Genomic DNA, 13255 nt, shown 5'->3' with positions numbered 1-13255 from the left:
ATATTTAGTTTCATCAAAAAAAATTATCTTAGGAGATTTAAATTTAATTTTAAACCCAGATTTAGATAAAATAGGAAAAACATTAATTGATGCAGTAAAAGGTTGTTAAGTTTTTAAGCAAATTATTAATGCATTTAAAATAACAGATATTTACAGACACATTAATCCTGTAAAAATTATTACTTCTTGGAATAGAAAATGCTGAAATGAAACAATATCATGTCGTTTAGATAGAATTTATATTCCAAAATCACTCATTGAAAATTGTTAAAGTGTAGATATTATTGCCTGTCCGTATTCAGACCATGATTGTGTTAGTTTAATTTCAAATTTTGAAAATATTAATAACAAAAATACCATAAACAGAGGAAATTCATATTGGAAGTTAAATTATTCCATATTTAAAGACAACGATTTTGTTTCTGCTTTTGAATATTATTTTAAAATTGTAAGTATAACTTAATCTATAACGTAAGAAGGGTGGGATACTTTTGAAACACTTATTAAAGATTTCTGTATTGACTATTGTAAATCCAAGAATAAAAACTCATTTGCCAAAATTAAAAAGCTAGTTAAACAATATAAATTTATAAACAAGGTATTGATAGTTCTGAAAAACTAGATATTAAATAACAATTAAATAATCTACTATATAAATTATATAAAGGTGCTTATATCAGAAGCAAATTCGTGTAATAAACAACAATGACAATTCTAGTACTGTGTACCACAATAAAGAATTTGAACATGGTAATAACAAAGTTATTCATCATATAATTTACAATGTTGTTGAAAAAAAAAAACTCAAGACATTTTAAATTGTTTTAAAACCTTTTATCAAAATTTATATAAGGAAGAGGAAGTTGTTTTCATAATTTACCACACGTGTCAAAGGAAGATAATGATTTGTTAAACAGTCCCTTATCATTAGATGAAATTAAACAGGCTTTTAAAGATATGGATCACACTAAAAGTCCAGGAAGTGGTGGCTTAACATCCTTTATTTACATAAAATTCTTTCATTTATTTGGTAATATTTTATTTCAATTATATAATACATGTTTTGATTTAGGCCATATGTCTGAATCACAAAAAATATCACATATTCCATTATTATGCAAAGACTCAAATAATAAAACATCTGTTAAAAAATAGAACAATTTCTCTTTTAAATATTGATAGAAAAATTTTATACAAAATATTTGCAAATAGATAAGGTAAGGTTTTAGACTCAATCATTGGTATTTCCCAAACATGTTCCATTCCAGTTCGCACTATTTGTGATAATGTACATTTAATTAGAAATATTATTGATTAAGTTGAACAAATGAATATTAATGCTTGTTTTATTTGTTTAGATCAGGAGAAGGCGTTTTACAGGGTTTCCTGGTCATACCTATATAATACATTTGTTTAATTTGGCTCTTCAGATACATTCATACCATGGATCAAAATTTTATATCAAGATATCAAACCGTCTGTAACTGTAAATGGTCATATATCTGATCCTTCTTTCTCATTATTTTGTTCAGTTCGTCAGGGCTGCTCATTATCACCTATTGTATATGTACTCTGTCTTGAACCCTTTGCTAAAGTCATCCAAGAGGATAAAAATATAAATGGTATACATACACCAGGAAATAAATTTCATATCAAAATGTCCTTATATGCAGACGATAATACTTCTATTTTAACATATCTATGTATCATTTCTTTAATCATGTAACTGTTTTTCAAAATGTATCTGGTTCAAAAATTAATTACAATACAAGTTGTGGCATGTTTTTAGGAAAATGGAAAACAAGATCAGACCACCCTTTTGGCATATCGTGGGTTAAAAAATTCTTAATTATTAGGCTATAAAATTTGCTGCAATTTAACAGATGACGATATTTTAAATAATCATTATATTAATTTTTCGAATACATTAAATTTGTATTCAAATAAATGTAGATCTTATAAAGGTAAAAGTGCAGTTCTAAATACATATGTAGTCTCAAAAGTCTTATATTGTGTTCAATGTCAAACAATCCCCAGTCATTAAATTAATATGATACAAAAGAGTTGTTTTAAATTTATTTGGGGAAGTGTTTATGAACCAATATCACGATTATATTTAGATAAATCTAAAGATGGTCTTTGTGTACCTAACATTAAGCAAAAAATTAAAGCTTTTTATCTATCACACTTACTTAAATTATTAAACGATTATAAAGATCCTTGGACATATTTTGCAAGATATTGGATTGGCATGCAATTAAGAAAATTTAATAAATCTGTGTTTAGTAATAATGAACCTCATAGTGAATTTGTTCCATCCTTTTATGTTGAATGTTTACAAGTATTACCAAAGTTTGCAAACGATATAAAAACTGATTATTTTATGCATTGGAATGTCAAAGAAATATATGCCTTTTTATTTAATCCAAAACAATGAATTTATACCTAAATGTAATAAATAATTTCCTTTAATTAATTTCAAAAATACATTTAAAAATATTTTTTCTACAGCAGTTGACCCTGATTGTAGAAACACATGCTTTAAATTAGCTCATTCAGTTTTATATGTGAATAAATATCTTTATGACAAAAAAATTCAACAAAGCCACTAAGAAATGTACATTCTGTAGTAATGAAGAAACTTTTCAACATTTATTTTTAGATTGTATAATGAATATCCCTTTAAATAAAACTGTTATATATTTAATGGGCATTGTGGCCATTGAACAATTAAATATGTCTTCTAAATGGTTTGTTTCAATTGTTAGATGTTAATAATGTTGATGCAGAACTGAAATATGTCTATGTAGTATTTTTGTCTGAATCACGACATATTATTTGGAAATGTAGAAATTTTGTATATCATGAAACAAATGATGTCTCCCTAAGACTTAATTGTCAAATTTATAAATATAATTAAGTTTAGAATTACATTTGATTTTCATCGTTTACCTAATGACTTATTTTATTTATATTGGGTAGGGTTATGCCATACAACCAATGAAACAATAATTTTCTATAGAGAACTAGTTTACAAAAAATACGTAATTTTTTTATAACAATGTACTTGTTGCCTGCTGTTTCTCTCTGATTTCAGGATGGCAGCGAGGACGTTGTCGGGTTGTCATCCTGGGTCAGAGAGAGAACATCAGAGTGATACAGTTTTTGTGTTTTGTGTCATGTTTGTGATGTGTTATAGATGAATTGTTGTATTTATATATACATCATCACTGTTATAATCAATGTTCCTATGAATCATTTCATTTATATTTTCATATACTATGTAACCCGGTCATGGGCTCATCTCATTTCACTCATTGAATTTCATTATCACTCATGTTTCATCACTATGTATATACTCCAAACCATTGCCTCATGTTCACTCATGTAGGTCATAGGAACATATGTAAACCATCCATTTCTGCAGTATTGAGTCTTTTTTCAAAAATATTTATTATTATATATACATGTTTCACACTTGTTCAGGCTTAATTGGATGGTGGGGTTGAGACGGGTGAGTAGTGGTACCGAAGGCTGTCATGTGTCTCAAATCCATCACCAAAATCAGCTGTAGACTTTATATTATGTTCCTGTCGGATCATTACGGGAAGTGCCCGTGCATGACCTGGGATGGTTCGCTGGGAATCTCAGTTTATTTTATTATAGTTTTTCATCTAACTTTACAACATTATACGTTTATTTATTCTTTTAAATTATTAAGGAAGTGTGAAAGTAATACTCTTTTTATAATCACAGATATAAAACTCAATACAAACTGCTAATTAAGACCCGCTTCAATTTAGGATGGTGACAATTATTTGTTAACAACTTTCAATTTGCTCTTATTAACAATCACATCATATGAATATTAAAACGTGCAGACGTGAATAAAGACTGTAATATAGTGGTGTGATTTGTTGGTGATTTGTTGGTCTCGAACCTAACGGCGCTTTTCGTTAATTTAAATTAAAGAAAAGCTGTAGACTGGGTTTCGGTTTTATTGTCTATTCTGTCGCGTGATTTCCGGTAACTCATAAACCCGTAAAAAACAATATATCTGCGCACAAGGAATGCCGGCTAAACCGAAAGCGGTTCAAAAAACACTTTGTTGTCATATAATGTCTACATACGGTCGTCTAACCATCCTGACATTCAAACTGTAAACCCAGAAATAGACATTGTCGCCCCGATATTAAACGATTTGATTGCATCGGAGGCTAAAAACGTTAGAAAACACGATGGGAAACGGATCCAAACAAAAATATCGAAGATTGGAAAACCACATGATTGGCTGGTCACCGAGAAAATCTACGGCTAAATTGTGATATTTGCCGTAGTGCTGCTAAACCTTGTAAATTAAGCACAGTGTGGGCCTATGAAGGTTTGAATTTTACAGTACTTTTTATAAACTAAAGTAGTTTTACTTGTTCATAGGTATAATTTTTTGCTCAAGGAAGCAACATATTTTTTGCTTTTCATTCTGTGCCCCCACAGAATCCACTTTGCAAATGATATTTTCAGTTAAACACCCTTCAATATTCAAGAGCACGGGTAGTACAGTACTATCTGTATTTTTGGATATGGTAGTACAGGTACTAATTGATTTTCAGGGTTACTCCTTTTCTTTCTGTCAGTGGCAGTACCGTTACTAATTTCACAAATCCTTATTTGGAGCTCTGTTTGACAGTATTATTCATGAAATGCACAACTTTCAACAGGATTACAGCCATCATCAGACTTCTAAGATTTCTCTGGCAATAACATGTACGTAACGAGTCGTCTGCATGATTTAACTGCAGGTAGTGCCTGCCTACGAGTGCTGTCGCTTGTACAAAGCGTACGCTCTCATTTTCCAGTTTCGTCAGGTTTCAGATAGAAGTCTTTCAATTGACCGTCTAACATGGAGTTTGATTGTATGGACACTTTACTTCGACAACACTATTTTCACAACAGTTACAACTTAAGATAGCGTCTGGTGTTGCAGCCAGGTGTGGTTTTTTTTCGCTCAAGTACAAGCCACAGTCTCGCAATTCAACATTCTCATGAAGTCCTTCGGCTAAAATCGCTCTAAGAAAACGTCCCTTTGCTACTTTCTCATTCTTAATACCCCAACGTGTCGCATCTGTGTCCAGCTTTTTTGACGCCGGGTAACATATGTTCATTCTCAGTGAATGTGATGGATTTCCAGGGTCCGTTGCACATACTTGCTTACACACGGATGCAGTAACACGACCTGCACGGAAGTCATGCCATAATTTGGTACCGGACTGTTCACGTGTAGCTGCCTCAACGTTTTTCACTTGCTCGGAAGATACACTGATTTCTACTCTGTCTGTTAACTTTAAAAGATCTCCAAAGTTCATTAATAAGGCATCCTGGTTCCTTAGTTCACCCAGTACTTTTGGAAATGTCTGTTTCTCTATAGTTGGAACAAATTCATCCGAATATTCCTCAGTCACAGAGAGAATAGCTGATTTTGCACCAGTTGCGTGCAAGTTTTTCAAAAAGTCCTTAATTTCATCATCTGTTGGTTTCGGAACCTGTTTTTCAAACTTTTTACCCGGTGTTTCATTACATTCAGAGTTCGAGACTACGATCAAACTTTCTCTTTAGCGTCTTAGCACTGGTAAAGTCAATATCACGCACTTCTTTGTATTCCACACGTTTCATAGATGGCGGAAGTTTCCAGTAAGCGGGATCCTGGGTGACTGTTGTTTAGTCGCGTATTCTCACTATTTCCATCACTGTAAACAGCATGGCTGCGACATGGGTACACACTTCCCCTAAACCCGCCATGCAGTCACAGTGAGAAGCTTGGATCACTCCATTTGGTTCCACAATCAACCACGGATTTAATGGCTTGTCTCTTATCCTCATGGAATGTAGAACCTGTGAAAAAGAAAAAAACATTGTTTATCTATAAAAATTCAATTATTGATGACCGTTATAGACATTTTAAGTAATTTTATTTATAAGGATAAAAAACTAATTATCTTATTTACCTTGAACCGATAGATTTATTTTTTTAACCGATAGAAAATAATAAAAAATATTGCTCCAGGTTAAATTTAATGAATTTAATGCTGCAAGGTGAATAAAATAATCAATGGGTAAATAAAAATGAATTTATCTATCCAGGTGTTTTTTTTCAATCTTGAAGAAAAAATCATGTAGTGCTCAAGGTGACTAAAATCATCAAAATAAATTATCAGAAAAAATATTAAAAATAACACTAACCTTTGATCGGATTACATGTTTGCTCCCAATGACAACGGCTCGAACGTCAGAAACCCAGCAACTCATTGACTGGTTGTAGGCATCCAAACCCTTTAAACTCTTTAAATCATCAGTGGTGTATGGGCTGGGTGATAATTAACAATGTCAAGATAGGTAACGCTAGGAAGCAGTTTCTTTTCATCCGAAAATGATGTCTTTACACAAAGTTCATACGGATCAGTTCCCCCGATAATTTTCAATTTTTCTTCATATCTAGCCCTAACTGCTGGCTCCAGAGTGTCTCTGTAAGATAACTGTATACTATCCACTTTTTTACTATCCATTTTGAACAAAAACGATGTTAATACAACGCAGAAACTCTAAAATATTTTGTTAAATTATCGTAGCCGCCAGTTGGTAAATATCAATATCTCCAAGATGGCGGAATGGCGGTGCAGAGGTAAAAATCTCCCTCTCGTGCAATGGGTATATTGATTTTCCAATACAGCGACGCTCCGCCCTTAAGCGGGCTTTAGTTGGGTAAAGCGTTAGATGTAGTTGACAGAGGATCGAAAATCGACTTTCAAAATTTTCGGCGAAGTCGATATCGCTTTGATCTTAAGAAAGGTTAGTTGCAGGAACAGCCAAAATACACTGATCGGAAAATTTCAGGCGCCCCGCGGACTCTGATTTCGAAATTCAAGCGCTCCTGTGAGGGACCATTAAATGGCCTGTGGAAAGCACCTGTCGCTAGCAGATGATAGGAAGTCAAATTGCATCCAAAGTCCATATTAATATAAATCTATTAAATGTACATTTCCATATTATTTCGCGTTTTAACGCTTCAACGCCCTTTTATAATACCCGCACGTGCAACCTTACTTCTTCAAATAACCATACTAGTATCAAAACGTCACTTATTATATCTTTCTCAATAACATCCTATAAGGAACGAAAACTTAGTAAACATTTAACATACTAAATGAGCTTATTCATCACACAATCCGCATATACTTCTTGTATCCTGTTATTGATAAAACAAACTTAAAGTTTCAGAGAAAGCTTTTATAACCACTGGCAAGCTGTATGAGTACTTAACGAAGAAAAACAAAAAGTGTGGTTGAGTATTCTAGCATTAAACTTTACTAAATACATCCTTAACCAGTCACAACATCAAACTATTTATGGGCCGTGCTTGTGAAAAGGGGTTTAATTCATGTGCGTAAAATGTCATTCCAGATTAGCCTGCGCAGTCAACACAGGCTAATCAGGGACGACACTTTCCACTTTTATGATAGTTTTCGTTTCAAGAAAGTATCTTCTTAGCAAAATCAAGTTTAGGCAGAGAATGTTGTCCCTTATTAACCTTTGCAGACTCCATAGGCTAATCTGGGAGGACACTTTACGCACATGCATTGAACCCAATTTTAACATATCACGGCTGATATATAGATTTACTACGTGGGACCCACAGTAAGCTGTAGTCTAAGAAATTCTCACGATGTAGGGCTAATAAACGGATAATCGCACGAATGAGGACTAATAAAGGACTTTGTCCTTAGTTACGCCAAAGACCTATAAATATATGGTATTTATAGGTCCTTGGTTTAATACGAGCCCGAAATCAAGAAGTTATAAACAAACGCGCGCGATATAATTATCAACAATATACAAACATTCAACATTACTGAACAACATAATTTAAAACATACGTTAACTCGGTATAGCGCACAGTAGAATCATGATGTGGGAAAACAATACAACATTTCCACTTTCGATTTCGTTTTCTCAATGGAGGAAGTATAAATTACGCAACGGTTTATTTAACCCAACGATTAACTAGTATAAACACGTGAAAGCTTTAGGATGAATTATACTAACATGTATCGAGATGAATGCGACTAGATATGTTAAGTGTAAAATTCGTATTTGTGCGTTTTAATTGCAAAATGTACACCGCTTTCAAACGTAAAAACATACAAGACTTTTATTTACTTAACCTATGCAAATTAAAGCTTAACTTGTTTATTCAGAAACCAAGTCAGTGACTTATCAATAATATGGCTTCGATTGCTAAATTAAATTAAGAATGTATCACAATAGTTGGATATCAATTATTAAGCAACCGGTAAAAAGAAGATGGTATTATTGGTTTATTACGAGACCCATTTTATGTCCCATAAAAAGAACATATATAAAAGGCTCTAATAGTGCCAACAAATTGTAAAACAAAATCGCTTACTTTATATACGTAGTATATAACCATAATAACCATATCTTACGTCACGTTTTAATTCAAAAATATATCATTTCGAACACTGTAGAGTTAATCATGTTATAACTTGATTGCAGATTTTGCCTACGAAGATGTGTGTTTATCATAGTAATAATCAACATGGTACTTATGGTTGACCAGGTGTTAGGAAGTATGATTTATTAAACACTGTGTGGTCAGATTGCTTAAGTTATAATGTGTACTTCTCTGAAATCGATCTCATTGTTTATAAAAATAATATTTTTCTCGTAATACCAATTCGTTTTTTTCTGAAAGCACTTAAAACAGTTTCGTTAATCACGGCATCAAAAACGCACCTAGACGTACAGATGTATTTTTTTAGTAATCTACGGTTTAGTGAAAAGGGGGACAACTCATAAATAAATACGGATTAACTGACATTGAGCAGCATTTTACATGTTTTATGCTGTATGTATGAGATTTGAGGACTGAGCTGTTTATTTGCATGGTTAGTGAATCCGAAAATAGACCATGCAATGTTACATGCCACCTTGGATACAGAACTCGAACTTGAGAATTCCTAGCTCTGATCGTCATTTTGAATTCATAATTAAAGGGCGTCATAACTTTGTAATTTATTGAAAAATATTTATGGTTCACCTTCAGTTTGCTTTGTTATTGTCAACAATCCGATGAGTTAAACAGCATGGTGCGCTGTGATAAATGAAAATTTAATTTGACATTGCAAAGAACTGCTTCAAAACAGTTGAAACGTGAACCCTTATTTGTGATGATAATGTAAGGTCACCGTATATTAAAACATTGTGCATACGTTTTTTTGCATACATTGTTGTGTAGCCCCAGCCATAATAATTCAAACGGTTATGGCAATACCATTATAGTCATTAGTATGATCCGTTCAATGATACTACAACTAAGCACGATATTTGTTTTTAAATTTCAAATTGAAATGTAATATCCAAAATTTAATCAAAGAAAAGTCGTATTAATTTTAGATTCGATATTACTCAAACAACGTTAAATAATTAACAAATGTGTCGTTTATTTCTATTTTTTGAAATGTAATTTTAACGTAAATTGCAAGAGCAAACCTAACCTAAAGTGATGGTTATTGAATCTATAGCATTATGTACTGACAGCGTTATGTTTTGTTGAATGGTTGATTGACAATTCATAGCAGTAACTCATACATGTATGTGTTATTCAATATGACATACCATTTCACTATGATTGAGTTAATCGCTGTTTGTAAAGCAAAGGCATCTTATCAATACTACTCAGTGAAGTGACTTATGTTTATTGAACACTCACTATCACACTCATCATACTAGTCTAAACAAATCTCTTTTATGACATATTTTGTCATTGAATAACATAATGTATAAAAACAAGTCAAATAATTGTGTATGTTTGCGGGCGTCATGCAATTTAATAATCAATGAAACATAATATTTACGTAAAACACCATGATAAACCGGGTTGTTTACACAGTGCGACAACACTTTGAGTTCAGCAAACTAACGTAACGCCTATTGCCATTAAAACCAAGCTTTACCAATGAAAACGCTCAAAAAGCTATATTCTTCGAGCAAAAGATTCAAAAATGGTATCGTGGTTATATAACACAAAGATAGAAATGTTATAAAATATTGAAAAACATTCTCACTGGCTCAGCTATTATGAATTAAATAACTATAAAGATATAACACTGTTCAACGTAAGCAAAACATTATACATAAAAGGCGGCTTTTTAAAAATTGACGTTCGTTATTAAATTTACCGTAGTTTAATTATCCGGTTTTTATCCCGACAAAATCAACAAGTTATGAAAGCGGATTCGTCAGGACCGGATACGCCTTAGTGTTATTAAGTTACGTTACGATAGAAAATGGCGGATGTTCTCTTGTGTATATATATACTCATATATTCTATAGATAATATTATTATTGTTTAATCGTTAAATATCGTGTATAATGTTCACATGTTTAAATACAAGAAACACTATGACAAAATAACATCATGCAATCGAAAGTATGCTTTCAAATGTGCGCTGATTTAGGAACACGATTTCGAGTACACTGAATTTGCTTTGCCTTGCATTAAATCAAAGGCTCCTTGCCTATTGAGATGCTGTCATTTCACAAAATATCAGTATTATCTTTCCAAGAAAAAGTACCACTGCATGTCAAAAACAAATAAAAATACGCTCTAATTACAGTAATTAAGATCAAGATCGAGATCAGGTTGCAACAAGCGCTTCGTTATTATAATTTAGCGCTCAGAGGATCGTCTTACAGACGCATGCAACTGACAAATCGTTCACTGGGAGAGAATAAACGCCGTACTATATAATACCACTTAATTCAAGTGCGACAAATTGGTCCCTGTCATGTTGGTAGTTAAGTCTTGTTTCGGTATTGATAATTGTATTTGACAATTTGATTATGTCTTGTATTTTTATTGTTTATGGTCTTAATGCCAAATATTACTCACAGTGTCATGCCAAACCGTCAAAGTTAGTCAGGCTAAACTTGCAAGGTACCTTGACAAATCGAATAATATATTCGCCACTATTTCGTTATGTGAACTAAGTGGATTACTTTTGGTCGCCTTCAGAATAAAATCCGACGCATTAGTAAAATGTAATGACAATTAGTTTTTAATATATTTTATACCTTTACTTTAACGTATGCATACCCAAATTTTGACAATTGTCACTCATCACGTATTTGCTTATTTCATATGTGTACAAGAGACCACTCTGCTTTGAAGCGGATATTTTATTTTTATTAAAGCCTATAGGTATCAAATTTTGAAATATGTAATCGTGTTCAAAGATCTTTATTTATTGCGAGGGTAATATCGTTTGGTAATAAGCTACAGTTACTACAACTAATCTCGCACGATGCGTATGGCAACTTCTTGCTTTAGAAGGGAGAGTAAGCATGTAGAAAAACAGTGGCTATAAAAGACATCACGAGCTAATCTAAGGGAGTTAGTCTATGTCTATATTACCCAAAATTGCCCGAGCTTAGTGTAAGGGAGATAATTACGAATAGCATTTTCCTGCAAATAGTAAATATTACTTCTGATTACCTTTCTTTTTAATTATTTCTTGCTTATATAAAGTCTGTACGTTATAATTTATGGTATGAAAAGTTAACATAGAAAATAATTGTTTGCAATATTTAAAATTGAAAAAAGACATAAATACAAGAACTATAAAATAACAGGCAAGTATCAACATAACGGCGAATATAATTATGCGTTAAAATGTTAATGAAATTGCAGATGGTGATACTGATAATAATCATGATGATGAAACCGATCAAGATGATGATGATAATGATTATGATGATGCTCCAGATGATGATGCTAATGATGCCGAATTTGATTCGCTGATGATAAAATGAAAATTATTTGAAATGCCTATCTTCGTAAAAAAGGCGAGTATAATAAAGTTGATCAGCGGCCTCATAATCTATAAAAAAAGTTTTATTGTTTAATCTACCCGTTATATATAAGGATAATTGTACGCTAACAAATAAATAAATATATATTTTACTTGCGTTTTGGTATGTAATTATCGAATTTAATGATTGCATTATTGTTTGCGGCAAAATGGTGAGTAAGAAAGATAGCTTATAACAAGTGTGCGATGTATTTGTTTAACTGCTTTACAAAGTATCTAATTTGCCTTCAATTCAATTTCATCGATAAACACATGCATACTATTGTTTTATCAAAATGAGCACAGGGGGGGGACATAATTTCTTTGTATTCAACGTCGGCACGGCTTATATTCTTTGGTTAACCTATTGTTTTAGTTGTGTTTAAATCATAATAGAACGGGAAAGACAGTATTGTTGAAGAAGACGTCCTCATTATAATGGTGCCAATATTTGGTCAATGCTGACATTAATTAAGGCGGCATTTACGTTTAAGAATAATTAGAACGCATGATTTGTGGTAAATTAGTATTATTTAAGAGGACTATGCGAATCTTTGCATTTAAATGTTTATACCGAAGAGCGTGTGAATCTTTTAAATATGTTCGAAAAACACTGTGTATACTGTCTGTTGTGTGTTAAATAGTGCATTTTTTTAGTAAGATGAGATTTTCAACCAAGATTATAGTACAAACAGAACAAACGCATAACTAACTGGGAACTATTATATCATGGGTAACCAGTCTTCATACTACGTAGAAAGCGAGGGACCCGAACAACGACGGCCCTGGTTTAGGTCAACCTACTCACTTACGACACACAACCTTTCAATGTCTCACAACGACACTTTTAAGGTTTTTACGAACAACACGGACATCAACATGGATTAACAACACGGTCATCTAGGCCATGATTTGTCGGATTCCCGAACCACCGAAAGGAGATATACTGTACAGCGTGCACTGACAAACTGTTATAGAAATATGTCACGATGTAACATATAGCGACCAGAATACCGTCCAAGACATCGTTGAGGCACTTATTGCAATACTAGAGCTTTCATATGTAAAATATACTCAAGCCGATAAAGTTAGGACTCTATTTTACTGGTTAGCAACGCATATTACTTACAAATCTGAGAACCCCACGTCGGCAAATTAATATATAATGGCTCATCAGCTGGCTTTAATTCAAAAGCATAAAAACACACCTGCTGTTCTGTTTGCTTTAATGTGTTTCTATGGACATGTACCATGTGTAATTATTAAAGGGTTTGTCAAAGGCAAAGGCTACTATCCCCGGGAAAAGATGGAGAAGAAATACACAAGAGAAT

The 13255-nt window shown here is 32.6% G+C and overlaps 1 protein-coding gene across 9 annotated transcripts in view; it reads right to left on the bottom strand.

The window, feature by feature from the left end:
• LOC127848514 (protein mono-ADP-ribosyltransferase PARP15-like) overlaps window positions 1–13255 on the bottom strand; it is a 38250-nt gene that overhangs the window by 21590 nt on the left and 3405 nt on the right. For 7 of the 9 annotated variants that reach the window (XR_008034559.1, XM_052381028.1, XM_052381025.1 and 4 more), the window contains exon 1: window positions 7929–8028. The exons of 1 other annotated variant lie outside the window; for it this stretch is intronic. The gene's annotated coding sequence lies outside the window, so the exon portion shown is untranslated. Of the gene's footprint in view, window positions 1–7928; window positions 8029–13255 lie in introns of those variants that run through there. One more of the 9 variants, XM_052381020.1, reaches the window with a different exon arrangement.

This window comes from Dreissena polymorpha, chromosome 10 (genome assembly GCF_020536995.1).
Source record: "Dreissena polymorpha isolate Duluth1 chromosome 10, UMN_Dpol_1.0, whole genome shotgun sequence".
Taxonomy (NCBI): Eukaryota; Metazoa; Mollusca; class Bivalvia; order Myida; family Dreissenidae; genus Dreissena; species Dreissena polymorpha.
The sequence above is the reverse complement of the archived record's forward strand: the minus strand, read 5'-3'. Positions and strand labels throughout refer to the sequence as shown.